The sequence below is a fragment of the Callorhinus ursinus genome, unplaced genomic scaffold (assembly GCF_003265705.2).
Source record: "Callorhinus ursinus isolate GAN/ISIS: 27379988/994484 unplaced genomic scaffold, GSC_fseal_2.0 scaffold1, whole genome shotgun sequence".
NCBI lineage: Eukaryota > Metazoa > Chordata > Mammalia > Carnivora > Otariidae > Callorhinus > Callorhinus ursinus.
In genome coordinates, this window is record NW_027397063.1 from 37,543,674 (window position 1) to 37,557,857 (window position 14,184).

Here is a 14,184-nt window from a genome sequence, read left to right on the forward strand (position 1 = left end):
TTGACAAGATTAAGTAAATTGTAAAATATCGAGAAAAATACCTACTCAGATTATGTATTCCGTTAGTTTGTAAAAATAGTGCCAATTCTTAAACTTGAGGAAAGCCAACACATGATAGAAGCAATTACAATGAACAGTGAGATTGAGACAGAATCTTAAAACATTTAATCTTAGACAAAAAGGAGCATCTTTTTTGAAGCAAGAAAAAGTAGTCATAAGAACCAATTAGATACCATGGGGTAAAAAGAAATCAAGTTAACAAATAAACTGAATATTCAAACATAGCTAATCAAACAAGTGATTTGAAAGTAAGCTAAGAAATTCTCAGCCAAAGGAATAAAGATATAGTACTTAAGATGTTAAGTCATGCAGTTTCAACAAAAGATCTAATTAGAGCTCCAGGAGGAGAAACTGAGGAAAAAAGATCCATGGTAGTGAAATTTTAGAGCATCAAGGATAACAAAGCTCCCCATAAAGGATATCACCTACAAAGAATGATAACTGACATATTAATAACAGCTTTCTCATCAATATTAGATGAAAAGAGAAAATTGAAAGAATCCTCAAAATGTTGATGTGGAAAATAAGAATTCAGGCTGAGTTCGACCTACTAAGACATAAAAATATTGAGTTCACAGAAGCGTCTAACCTAAAGAAGCCCTTCGCTGTGAGTGATATTGTTTTAATGGCAAAAAAGAAAGGGATGCAGGTCTGGTGTAATCTAGCTGATATTAGTTAATCTTGCATAGTACTTTATGCTTTAGTAATTCCAGTGAGGAAGGGCATGTCCCCTGGCAATAATCAACCACATAATAGACTTCTTTACTTACCTTTTCATACCTTTTCTACAACTTCCTCTTTTTGAGAACCACTGGGGTTCCTGGGTGGCCCAGTCCTTAAGTGTCTGCCTTCAGCTTGGGTAATGAGTCCTGGGATGGAGTTGGGCTGTGTTGGGCTCCCTGCTCCGCAGGAAGCCTGCTACTCCTTCTCCCACTCCCCCTGCCTGTGTTCCCTCTCTCGCTGTGTCTCTTTCTGTCAAATAAATAAATCAAATCTTTAAAAAAAGAGAGAGAGGGGGGCGCCTGGGTGGCTCAGTTGGTTAAGCGACTGCCTTCGGCTCAGGTCATGATCCTGGAGTCCCGGGATCGAGACCCACATCGGGCTCCCTGCTCGGCGGGGAGTCTGCTTCTCCCTCTGACCTTTCCGCCTCTCATGTGTTCTCTCTCTCTCTCTCATTCTCGTTCTCTCAAATAATAAATAAAATCTTTAAAAAAAAAAAATAAAATAAAATAAAAAAAATAAAAAAAGAGAGAGAGAGAGAACCACTGCCACGAATAGCTTGTCACTACTGGAGAATTACTAGTTCACAAAGTATTCTTGAATAAATTCCTACTTTTATAATTATTACCAACATATCAAATTTTATGCCTATTAATAATAGATATTCACATTAAAATCAAGAATAAGACAAGACTGCTTTAACCTCAACACTACTTTGTATATTACTGGATGTTCTCAAGCAGGGTTTCTCAATCTCAGCACTATTGACATTTTGAGCCAAATGACTCTGTTGTGGGGAGGTGTCCTATACATTCTGAGATGTCTTGCAGCATCCCTGACCTTTATTTACCAGATAGTTGTGACAATCAAAACTGTTTCCAGACATGGCCAAATGTCTTTTGAAGGGCAAAATCACTCCCCTTGAGAACCACTATTCCAGACAACGCAATAGAAAAACTAAAGGAAAAGAAGCTATATCTGTTTAAAAAGACTTACTTAATGCAATATGATTATAACTAGAACTGAAAAAATATTATAACTTAAAAGAAAGTTTAATAATGTTGCTGGATACAGGATAAATATCTACAAAACAACCTTTCCAATATATAATCAGTAAACAGAGAAAACATTAAAAAATATATTTCTTATTTATAATATCCACAAATACATAAAATATCTAGGGATAATCCTAACAAAAGCAACTTGAAAACTATATGAAATAAAAATGTTTCCTGAAAGAGATAAAATAATGAATTTGAATAATGGAAAGAGGAGAGAAAGACTAAGTTTGTGACACCTCCCAAATCAATGTACAGGGATTAAAGCAATTTGAGTCATAATCCCAACAGGATTTTGAGGGCTTGGACAATTTAGTACTAAAGAAAAAGCTTCATCATGGGGAGAAACATGGGAACATACATAAAACTTGTTTAACATCATTGAGAAATACAAACCAAGACCACAAGGGGATACCACTCACTACATACTCATCAGACTGGCTAAAACTAAAATAGCCACCAATATCATATGCTGGCACGGTGATAAAACAACCGAAGGTCTCACACATTGTTGGTGAGAATGTAAAGTGGTATAACCACTTTGGGAAAAGGTAGGGCATTTTCTTGTAAAACTAAGCATATATCTACCCCATGAATTTTGGGAGAACACAATTTAGCCCACAGCAAATGATATTATTGACTAAAATTGGGTAGAGAAAGCTATAGAGAAAAGAGAGTAGGAAGAAGTTACAAGCTAACTCACTTGATGCTCATAATAGGAATCAGTAGATATTGTCTGAATAAAGAAGGTTCTAAGGGTATTATACAAAAGTCTAATTGTAAACATAGCACTGCGTGGCACAGTCAGTTGGCACCTGACTTGATTTTGGCTCAGGTCGTGGTCTCGGGGTCATGGGGTCGGCCCTGTGTCCAGCTCTGTGCTCAGCTTGGAGTTTGCTTGGGACTCTCTCTGCCTCTCCCCCCCTGTGTGTGCTCTCTCTCTCTCTAAAATAAATAAAAGAAATAAATCTTTTAAGAAAAGTCTAATTATAAAGGCAGGCACTAGAATAAAAATATATTAAGAACTATAATTTTTAAAATAATAGCCTCCACATTGAAAATGTATATAAATACCATATTCATACGTACATTTTATTTTGTACCCCTTAAGTTAACCCTTGTTTTAGTCCTAGTTCTAACATTCACCCCCCCGTCCTTTTGATGAAGTTCTGCCTGATCATCTTTTGGTTGAATGAATTTTGTTCTTTGGGAGATGCTTCAGTAAGACCTAATGTGGACAATATTCCCTGAGTTCTTGAAGTTGCAGAAATTTTTGCCTGTAGCTTTGACACTTGAAAGACAGCTTGAATGGATTTAAAATTTTTGGCTTAAATTTTCTTTCCTTTAGTATCTGATAGGTATTGTTCCATTTGTTAGCACTGACTGTGGCTGTACCAACTTGGCTTTCTTTCACTTAGAAATGACACAATATTTTTGCCCAGATGCCCAACGTTTGCTACTAGTATTAGTAGGGTAAGTCGAGTGTTTGTATGATTGGTGTTAGTAGGAAGTCTTGGTGTTGGTCATTCTGGGAAAGTTCCCTCATATCTTGAATGTGCCTTTTAATACACAAATTCAAGTCATTTCAGAACATTTTATAATGTACGTTTTACTCTATTCTTTTGGTTCTCTTACAATGGAATAGCTCAAATTAATTTTATTTTGAAAAGTTTTGCCTATCTTTTATAATTTTCACTTTCTCTTTTAAAAAACCTTTTTGCTTATTTCTCTTTCATTTTCTTCAATTTTACTGTGTGTATATTCTCTATTTTGTGTTACACTTTCTAGAGTATCTATTTCCTCTTATGCTCCTTATAATTTAGTCTTTATTTACAAAATGATTTGTGTCTGTGTCTTCTATTTCTTCTTTTTTTTAAGATTTTATTTATTTATTTGAGAGAAAGAGACAGAGATAGTGAGAGAGAACATGAGCAGGGAGGAGAGGGAGAAACAGACTCCCTGCTCAGTGGGGCTCGATCCCAGGGGCTTGATCCCAGGACCCCAGGATCGGGACCTGAGCTGAAGGCAGATGCCCAACCCACTGAGCCACCCAGGCGCCCCTGTGTCTTCTATTTCTTTCCTAAATTTTGCTAGTTAATCATTTCACATACTTCATTGACTGGTTATAACCTTCCCTTTGTTGGCTCTGTCTTCTCTGGGTTCTTGTATTTGTTTTTTTTATTGTTTTCTTTTCTGGGATTATGATTTATCCACCTTTGTTCATGTTGGGATGTTGTGTTGGAATATTCCTCTGCTTTGGAGCAATATTTTTCTAATGAGTATTTGTAGTCTGCAGGGAAGTTTTGTATCTATCTTCAGTTCTCTTTTGCTCTTTTATTTTCCTAGAGTAGCTTCCTTTGGATCTAGTTCTAGTTGCATAATTACTTTGCTAATCATATTTGGATGAGTTGGATTTTCTCACTTAGATCTTTTGAAGTGAGGGAAGGAGTAGCCAGTTTCTCAGTTAAAGTGCTCCAACTTCTATTACTATGATCAAAGCCACTTTGGGGACCAAGCCTCACTTGAATTTGAGATCCTAATTTGATTCAAAAAGGTCCCTATCATCAGCTCTAAGCTTCTATGGTGTCTTCACCACGTCTGGTGAAGAAGCCACCTTCACTGGAGGGTCCTGCTTCTGATTTCCACTTTCTAACTCCCCTTTCTTGTAGAAGTGCTATTTTATAGAATCTGCCACCTCTGTGTGAATCCTCACCCAAACATGTTCTAAACCTTCTGTCTTCAACTGTCCCATCACACCTGCCCTCTTTGATCACAGCAGTCGTCACTGAGGAGCGGCCCATCCTTTGGGGAGTGAATATTTACTGTTGGTTTCTAACATCTGGCACTCCTAGAATTCTTCTGCACACCCTGTTCTCAGAAACACTCATGGCACTGTGTGGTTTCCTGAACTAAGCCTGCTGACTTCAGATGATAAAACCAGTTATCATTCAAGATACATCAAGGGAGACGGTGGAGGACAGAGAATCCAGTACTGATACATACCATTAATGTACACACACACACTGAAATGTCTGCTTCTCAACTGAGCAATACCTTTTGAGTACAAAGCCATATCCTTTGTCTGCTAAAGTAGGTTCAGGAATAGGAGTGGGCTGGCGAAAGCCCTTCTGGAACTATAAGGTACATAAATGGAAAAAGGCAAGGCTCTATAAAGAATCATGAAGGCCACCTAGGTTGGAGGAAGGCAGTTGATTTTGTGACTACAGAAAAGAGAGATAGTGCATTAGAAAACATTCAAAATCACTTAGCCTAGATTGCTATTCTGGCCCCTTCTCACCTACAGGAAACTCTTAAAAATAGATGATCCAAAAATTTCCAACTCAAACAATAATGAAAAATATGAAAGAATAAAGAGGGTAGGGGAGAGCACTGGCATGGCATCTATTAGATGCTATTAGAAAAAAAGAAGGGGAAATGAAACATAATTTATTAACATAGGAATACTTTGGCATGGGACAGTTGAAAACCAATAAAAAAAACTTTTAATTTTAGCTATTCTAGTGGGTAAGTACATTCATCTTATTGTAGTTTATTACTATTGAAGTATAATTGACACATGATGTTATATTAGTTTCAGGTGTATGACACATTGATTCAACAATTCTATACATTACTCAGTGTTCACCATGATAAGTGTAATTACCATCTGTCACCATACAACATTATCACAATATTATTGGCTATATTCCCCATGCTGTACCCCCCATCTCTGTGACTTATCTATTCCACAACTGGAAGTTTATACCTCTCCATCCCCTCCATCCTACTGTAGTTTTAACTTTCATTTCCCTGATGACTCTGAAAAGCTAATGCTTAAAACTTAGAAAAGAATATCAGAGAATGACTTTACTCTCTGCTTTGGTTCTCTGTAGGGGCAGAACTGAGCCTGATTGAGAGAAATATCACAAATGCAATCTGTCAGAAGTGCAAAACACAGACACTGAAGACCCTCCAGTATCCTGCCTGTTAGAGATATGACCACAGGGTCACTGAATGGAGGTTCATTGATGCTCGCAGATATTACTATTACTGTTATTGTTGTATTTACCCTAAGCCTGAAAGATACAAGAGCAATTATGCCTTTGCAAACAATTTTCCTGTGCTTCTTTTTAATTCCCAGCAAGGTGATATTACTGGCAGAAAACAAATTTCTTAAAAACACTGTGAATAGTTTCTTCAATATCAGAAAACAAGACTGCTAGATTTTGTACCTCTTTGGTCATATTAAATCAGATCAATTAAACAAGTATTTATTGAGCATCTTCTATTTATCATGGACTTAACTTAGATCCTGGGAATACAAAATTAAGTAGGACTTGCCATTGCACAATCTAGTAGAGAACACACATATAATGTAAATAATTAGAATTCCGTTGGGTAAAGGCAGGAATAAAAGCCTGTATGAGGCAGAGAAGAACACAGAGAAAGAGCAACGATTTGTGCTAGGAAAGAGGACATATGGCTTCTGATCTGGACTCAGAGTTCAATAGAATGGGAAGGAGGAACAGAGCATTTCCAGACAAGCCCATGGTATACGGTCAGATCACAAAGTACCTGTTATGGCACATTAACATGCTTGGGTTTTGTTCTTCAGGGGATGGGAAAGCAATGAGGAGTTTAGACAAAGATGTAAAATGATCAGATTTGCAATTTAGAACAATGACCTTGTATACAGTCACTGATGGTGTTGCTCTTTTTTTTTTTAAGATTTATTTATTTGAGAGAGAAAGAGAGAGCACAGAGCAGGAGGGGCAAAGGGAGAGAGAGAGAGAGAGAGAGAGAGAGAGAACCTCAAGCAGGATCTGCCCTGAGTGCAAAGCCTGATGTGGGGCTCAATCCCAGGATCCTGGGATCACTACCTGAGCTGAAACCAAGAGTTGGACACTTAACTGACTGAGCCACCCAGGTGCCCTTGATGATGTTGTTCTTGACACTGCTGTCTGTGTCTATCATGTGGTAAAACAAATAAGTAATTATGTTGGTGTTTTTGAGAACTGGGATTTCCTGTATGGAATAAAGGAAAAATAAATGTAGGATCAATGAGGTTAAGTAAAAATCCTATAGATACTTAATTATGAATATCAGAATGAGCTCATGATGTATTTACTTTTTTAAAAAAAGTCCTAGCTGTCCAATGAAAAGACCTGGAAACAAGCAGCCATGATCACCCTTGAACCTTCATTTTGGTCTCTAAATATCATTTGCCACTAAAAGGAACAAAGGCTCCTTTGAGAAATGGCTTCTGGTAGTTTGAGTCAGGAAATTTATTAAATAATCCAGAAACATTACCATATTAGAAAGAAAAGTTGTCAAAAAGAACTCAGAGCCAGGGTGCCTGGGTGGCTCAGTTGGTTAATCGACTGCCTTCGGCTCGGGTCATGATCCCAGAGTCCCGGGATCGAGTCCCGCATTGGGCTCCCTGCTCGGCGGGGAGCCTGCTTCTCCCTCTGACCCTCCCCCCCCCATGTGCTCTCTCTCTCATTCTCTCTCTCTCAAATAAATAAATAAAATCTTTGAAAAAAAAAAAGAACTCAGAACCAACTTGAAGAAGCTTCCTTTCAGTAAAGATAGCCACTTTCATGAGAAAAGTAACTGCAATGGGCTGAAACATACCAAATATTAAATAATAAGTAATAAGTACTTAATGATAAGTAATTATTAAATAACTATAATATATTATAATAAATAATAATAAAAAAACAGTGGTCACCTTTAGAAGATAGTAGAAAGCTAATTCATATTCAAACTCTGAAAACTGGTAAAGGAAAAAATTGAGGATTTAACCTGTCTTTCCTATATGAACTACCTATAGTACCCAAAATAGTCAATAAGGTAAATTTCTCTTTCTACAGGATAATACAGCATGCATAACATGTTTTTGCCAAACCTTAAAAATAAGTAGGCAATAATCACCAATGGCTGCTATTAAGAGGAAAAAAAAAAAAAAGCCAATCAGGCATTTTGTACCTCCCGATGAAATTACACACTACTACTCATGAAGTAATTTTGAAAAGAAAAAAAGGGGGAGTTAAACTGTATCATAACAAGCCTCAAAATTTAACTACCTTCTATAGGAAATACAGAAGAGAAGAATCTATTGAACAACACAACAGGCATGCACTCAACAAAATCCAGAATGTGGGAAACGACAGAACAAATGTCCCAGGTTCTTCAACAAATAAATAACATTGAAAAAAAAAAAGGAGGGAAAAGAAGTGTGACCTTTTTGATCCTGATTGAAAGAAATTTTTAAAATGTGAAACTTGAACACTGATAGAATATTTGATGATATTATGAAATTATCAATTATTTGCCAGTGTGATCATTATACTATGGTTATGTATAAAATAAGAACCATTATCTTTTGGAGACAAACTGAAATATTTATGAATGAAATGATAAGATTAGAAATGGGGAAGAGAATGTGATAAAGATGAAACTAGCTTGGTTATTACTGAAACTGGGCGATGGGGTCCTTGGGAGTTTATCACACTATTCTGTATATGTTTCAATAATAATTTTTAAAAAAATCATTGCTTTTAAAGGACAATTTTATTTCCCTAATATCTGGCTTGGGGGAGGCTAATTTACTATAACCTCCAAACACTGACGTTGGCACCCTGAATTTTTTTGTTGTTGTTGTTTTTGCATTTTTTTAATTTTATTATGTTATGTTAATCACCATACATTACATCATTAGTTTTTGATGTAGTGTTCCATGATTCATTGTTTGCATATAACACCCAGTGCTCCATTCAGTACATGACCTCTTTAATACCCATCACCAGGCTACCCCATCCCCCCAACCCCTCCCCTCTAGAACGCTCAGTTTGTTTCTCAGAGTCCATAGTCTCTCATGGTTCGTCTCCCCCTCCAATTTCCCCCCCTTAATTTTTCCCTTCCTACTATCTTCTTCTTTTTTTTTAACATATAATGTATTATTTGTTTCAGAGGTACAGGTCTGTGATTCAACAGTCTTACACAATTCACAGCGCTCACCATAGCACATACCCTCCCCAATGTCCATCACCCAGCCACCCCATCCCTCCCACCCCCCACCACTCCAGCAAACCTCGGTTTCCTGAGATTAAGAATTCCTCATATCAGTGAGGTCATATGATACATGTCTTTCTCTGGTTGACTTATTTCGCTCAGCATAATACCTTCCAGTTCCATCCACGTCGTTGCCTGTTTTTGACATGACATTCCTAAAAGTATTTACAAGCTTATGGGGTAATCACCATTTATCTCACAAGGAAAAACAGAAATAATTCTTAAATTTTTCTTTGAAAAAGTAAACTGATATTTTTAAGTCCTCTACTCCAAGGTAAACTGAACTGAACTGATTTCTTTATGCCTTTGCATATTTAATCTTCTGAGATGACTTTCTAAAAGGGTAATAGTGCAAAGAGCGTGTTCTCCTTGAAGCAGTGTTGTCTGGGACAGTGGTTTAAAAAAAGCTTGTTTGGTGATGAGAGTCTGAGATTTGGAGCTGGAGACCTGGGGTTTGGTCCTAATTCTGCAGCTCACTGTGCCCTCAGGCAAATCACCTAACCTCTGAAGTTTTGGTTTCATTTTACGATAATCACAAGCAATCAGCTGCACCTCTCAGAAATATAGTGAAAACAAAAAAAGCTAATGACCTTTTTTAAAAGAAATATCATTTTACTACCTTACAGAAATACAGTAATAGTAATTTTTAATTCTAACAATGCATCCTTGATTTAATCAATAAAGAAGGTTCATTTTTAGTCAGCATTTATTTTTATGCAAATGGAAACTATTGTAATACTTGAAAATAGTTCTCTTAAATTAGTTAAACATTTCCCTCTGAAAATTTGTTTAGATTCTCTGTGTGTGTATATATATATATATATATATATAATGTGTGTATATATATATATATATAATGCAAAGCTAAATGCCTTCAGCTTTGTTCAATTCACACAGCAACTTCTTAATGATAAATATATTGTTACTGGATGATAAATGCTATTAAGATGTTTTCCTATTAGTTTGCACTTTGAGAGCAGATACTTATTATAGACAGAACGAACTTTCAGACCACACCTGAAATTTCTTCCTACTGACTGGAATCATGGGAAATTGCTCAGAAGTGAAAATTCAATGTTATTTAATGAGATCCTATTAAGCACTTACTGTCTACTTTGAAAGATTCAAGATAGGAATTAAGACATTGTTTTAGGCTTCAAGATTCTCATAATCTGATTGCCACAATTTACTCTGGAGTCTTACACTCCTCAGTGCCTAAAGCAAAAGTCACATTAATACCCCCCCCCACTTTTTTAAAGCCAATTCTTTTTTAAATACATAAGATGAAGGTAACAGTTAAACAACAAACAGAGATGGGCATTTACAGTCTATACAATTTGTAACCTCATCTAGGAAATAGGATGCTCATACTTTTATTTTTTTATTTTTGGGGGGAGGGATGCTTATCTCTTTTAAAGTCTTCGGTATTGTCTTGTTTGCAGATGTTATCAACATCTTTATAACAACAAGGAAAGAGTGAACTGTACCACACAGGGAAAACAAGTAAGGAAGAAAAGAAAAGTAAAAAAACTTTACTATTTTTATTCTTTTTTAAATACTAGAAAGGTTATAAAAATGTATTTCATTTTAGTTTAATCGAGAGCTAGCAATAACTCATCCTTAAAACACTTGCAGAAAAATTCTTAGCATACAGGTAAGAAATAAGGAAAACTAGTTGAACTTTTCCAAAATTATAAAGTACATCTGATATTAGCCACTTAACTACATCAAATCAAGAAGAGGCTGGAAAGACCAGCAAGACACGTGTGAATTCCAAGTTGGCGGTGGCATTAAAATTGGTGCACTATTTTTTTAAAATATTTTATTTATTCATTTGACAGAGAGACAGCGAGAGAGGAAACACAAGCAGGGGGAGTGGGAGAGGGAGAAGCAGGCTTCCCACTGGGCAGGGAGCCCGATGCGGGGCTCGATCCCACGACCCTGGGATCATGACCTGGGCCGAAGGCACTTAACGACTGAGCCACCCAGGAGCCCTGGGCACTATTTCTATCAACAGAGAACAAGAACCCTAAAAGAGTCATAGCTTTTGATCTAGTGAATCCACTATTAGAAATTTATCTTAAAATAATAAAAGCTATTTATACATACCTTTGTAAAACAGTGGCATTTATAACGGCAACGCCCTGGAAACGGACAACTGTGCAGCCGCACACAGTGGCTGATTGTAGAATGACAAATGATAGGACGGAATCTGTGCAACCACTAACACAAATAACTCTTTAATATGAAAGTATACTTTTATTTTTTAGCAGTTTAGGGAAATATAATTTACTTACCATAAAAATCCGTTCAGGGTTTTCTGCCCTGGCCCGCGCCTGGCCGCAGGGCCCTGGCTCTAGGCCCTCCTCGGCGAAAGGGGGCGTCCACACCCCCCGCCCCCCACTGCGTCCCCCCACTGCGTCCCCCCACCCCCACCTCCGCGAGCCTCCCGCTCTGGGCACCGCCCTCCGCCTCCGTCTCCGCCCCCAGGACCCGCGGCGGCCGGCTCCGGATCTCCCCTTCACAGGCCAGGCCCGCGGCTCTACGGGCAGCGGGAAGTCCACCCCCACGAGCACTGCCCAGACGCTGCAAGAACAGCTGAAGATGTACGGGAAGAATCAGCAAGGGTAGATGACACGAGGAGGAACTATGGAAGGGGGATATGCAGGTCTACCATCTGAAGCTGTCAATACGGTATCCAATCAAACACTGTACGAAAAAATTAGAAGAAACTATCATGACTCAATAATCAAGAGCTTGCTCGTTAAGATTTGGAAGGAGTTTCATTCCGTGGGACGTCGTAACGTGCACAGAAATTTCCTGGGAAATTCTAAACAATTGACTGCTCAGCCTCCCCTCCCGTAGTTGAAACCATGGGTACACGCTGAATGTTGTGGTACTAGAAAGGAACTGGGTGAACAATACACGGGTATAAGGAACTTTCTGGGGTCCTCCTGTGAAAGACAGGCTGACACACTGCTGCAGCATTTTCACACTGACTTCAGCACAGCTCATGAAGATCGTGTCTTTTCACTGATACTTTTTTGATAGTTTTTATATAACAAAGTCCTTATTCTATTTATAACTTAAGAGATGGCACTATAAATGAATTACCCAAAGTAACATATTTGTGTGTTACCTTTCACTATTTCTACTTCACATTAATTTTTAGTTGTAAAATGGTTAAATTGATTCTTACTGTTATCTCTTTCCCTCTTTTTACTATTTGGTTTTCAGCTTTATTTAAGTGTCAGAGAATTTCTTTTGTTAGGAACAATGTATTGCATTGCAATATTTAAAAATAAGCCACTGAAATTTGCATGCCCTATGCACGTTTTTTTTAATTTAAATTCAGTTAGCCAATGTATAGCGCGTTTTGACTAACTTTCTGTAGTTTTTAGTCGAAGGCGTATGTCACCACCAATCCTTCATAGCCATTGATACATGAGAAGCTGTGATCGCAGCTTCTCATCATGTTAATCCTATACTATTTTCAAGGACTTCTAACTGATGGTTAGTAGGGTATTTGAAAAGTTCTTAATTTGACTGTGTAGCCACCTAGTACTGCAATGTAGATTACTCAATTTACCAATGTATTTTAACAATTAAAACATTTTTAACCCACTTAAAAAAACTCATCTGTTTAAAGTGTACAATTCAGGGGCACCTGGGTGGCTCAGTCGTTAAGCCTCTGCCTTCGGCTCAGGTCCTGATCCCAGGGTCCTGGGATCGAGCTGCGCATGGGCCTCCCTGCCCAGTGGGAAGCCTGCTTCTCCCTCTCCCTCTCCCCCTGCTTGTGTTCCCTCTCTCGCTGTGTCTCTCTCTCTGTCAAATAAATAAGTAAAATCTTTTTTTAAAAGAAGTGTACAATTCATAGACTGCTTATTGTTTTCTAATTTTTTTTATAATTACTAAAACTTTTCCATTTTTTTAAGATGAGGCAAGAGATCAGTAGATCTAATTGCCTGGGACAAAAAACAAAAACAAACAAACAAAAAGGAGTCACATTCTAATTTGTTTCAGAACTATTGAAATATTGTTGCCATTCCACCCGTGCAATGAACACAGTTTCTGCCTAACATCCAAATAGATGTCCAGTCAGTCCAACAAGAGTTTCTAAAAATTCAAATCCAGATGGTTGCCGGGGGAAGGGGGTAGGGGATGGGAAAATGGATGAAGGGGAGTGGGAGATACAGGCTTCCAGTTACGGAATAAAAGGTACAGCATAGGGAATATAGTCAGTGATACTGTAATAGTGTTGTATGGTGACAGATGTAGCTACACTTGTGAGAATAGAACAACATAGAAATTTGTTGTACGTTATACACCCGAAACTAATATAACATTATGTGTCAAATATACTTCAATTGAAAAAAAAAGGAAAAAAAACACTACTAACCTAAAAAAACAAAATTCAAATTCATTGTTGCCAGTAAATTATTTCTTTATTTTCCAGCTTGTATAAGGTTCATATTCTCTCCCAACTGGTCCTAGCAGTTCAAATCCAGCATGTCTATTGTCAACTTTGGGACTCAGAGCGTTGATAGAAGGGAATAACATCATATACATTGGGTTTATTCTCAAGACAAAAATGTGGAATAATGGTAAACACATAGCCTTTGGATTTGGACTTGAATTTGAATCCTGGATCTGTTATGTATTAACTACTCTGAGGTTTACTTGGCCCTGTGAAATAGGGCTAATGGTATTTACTTTCAGGATGGTAACCAGCATGATGAATCTAAAGCACTTAGCACAGTAGCTGGAATGTAGGTGAGACTCACTGACCGGTGTAATTATTGTAATTATTAATCCTATTATATTAGCATAGACCAAAATACACATAAGCTTTGTTTCTCAGACCACACCAACCCTGAGAAAACCAATTAAGGGTGTGAGTTACTCCTAAGGAAATTTTATTTCAGTGCTCCCCTCCCCCATTTTCCTAGAAACTTCCTTGCAACACCACTCAGGCTGCATGACATTCTAGAAAGGAGGGGAGCCCTACCACTTCTTCCTTCTGCACATGCATGTACCCAGGCACATCCAGGGAGCTAGTCTACATCTACAGAGTCTCCACTACTGATCTTCCTCTATCACTGATGACCTGCCCCCAAAAAGTGCCATCCTCATCCCAAGCATGTTGTTCTGCTTTTCCCAAACCATAGCTTTTGGGAAATTCTAAAGGCTGGTCTTCTTCCTTGGGGGGAATACCCAGGCACAACCAGTCTGCGACTATAAAATCAAGTTAAACTTCTACTGCTTTGGCTGG

The 14,184-nt window shown here is 37.8% G+C and overlaps 1 protein-coding gene across 3 annotated transcripts in view; it reads right to left on the reverse strand.

Moving 5' to 3' along the window:
- The window catches only part of CPOX (coproporphyrinogen oxidase), a 65,378-nt gene extending 54,070 nt beyond the window's left edge, over positions 1–11,308 (reverse strand). For all 3 annotated transcript variants that reach the window (XM_025873241.2, XM_073892463.1, XM_073892469.1), the window contains exon 1: positions 11,210–11,308. The gene's annotated coding sequence lies outside the window, so the exon portion shown is untranslated. The remainder of the gene's footprint in view (positions 1–11,209) is intronic.
- Between the last annotated feature and the right edge of the window lie 2,876 nt (positions 11,309–14,184).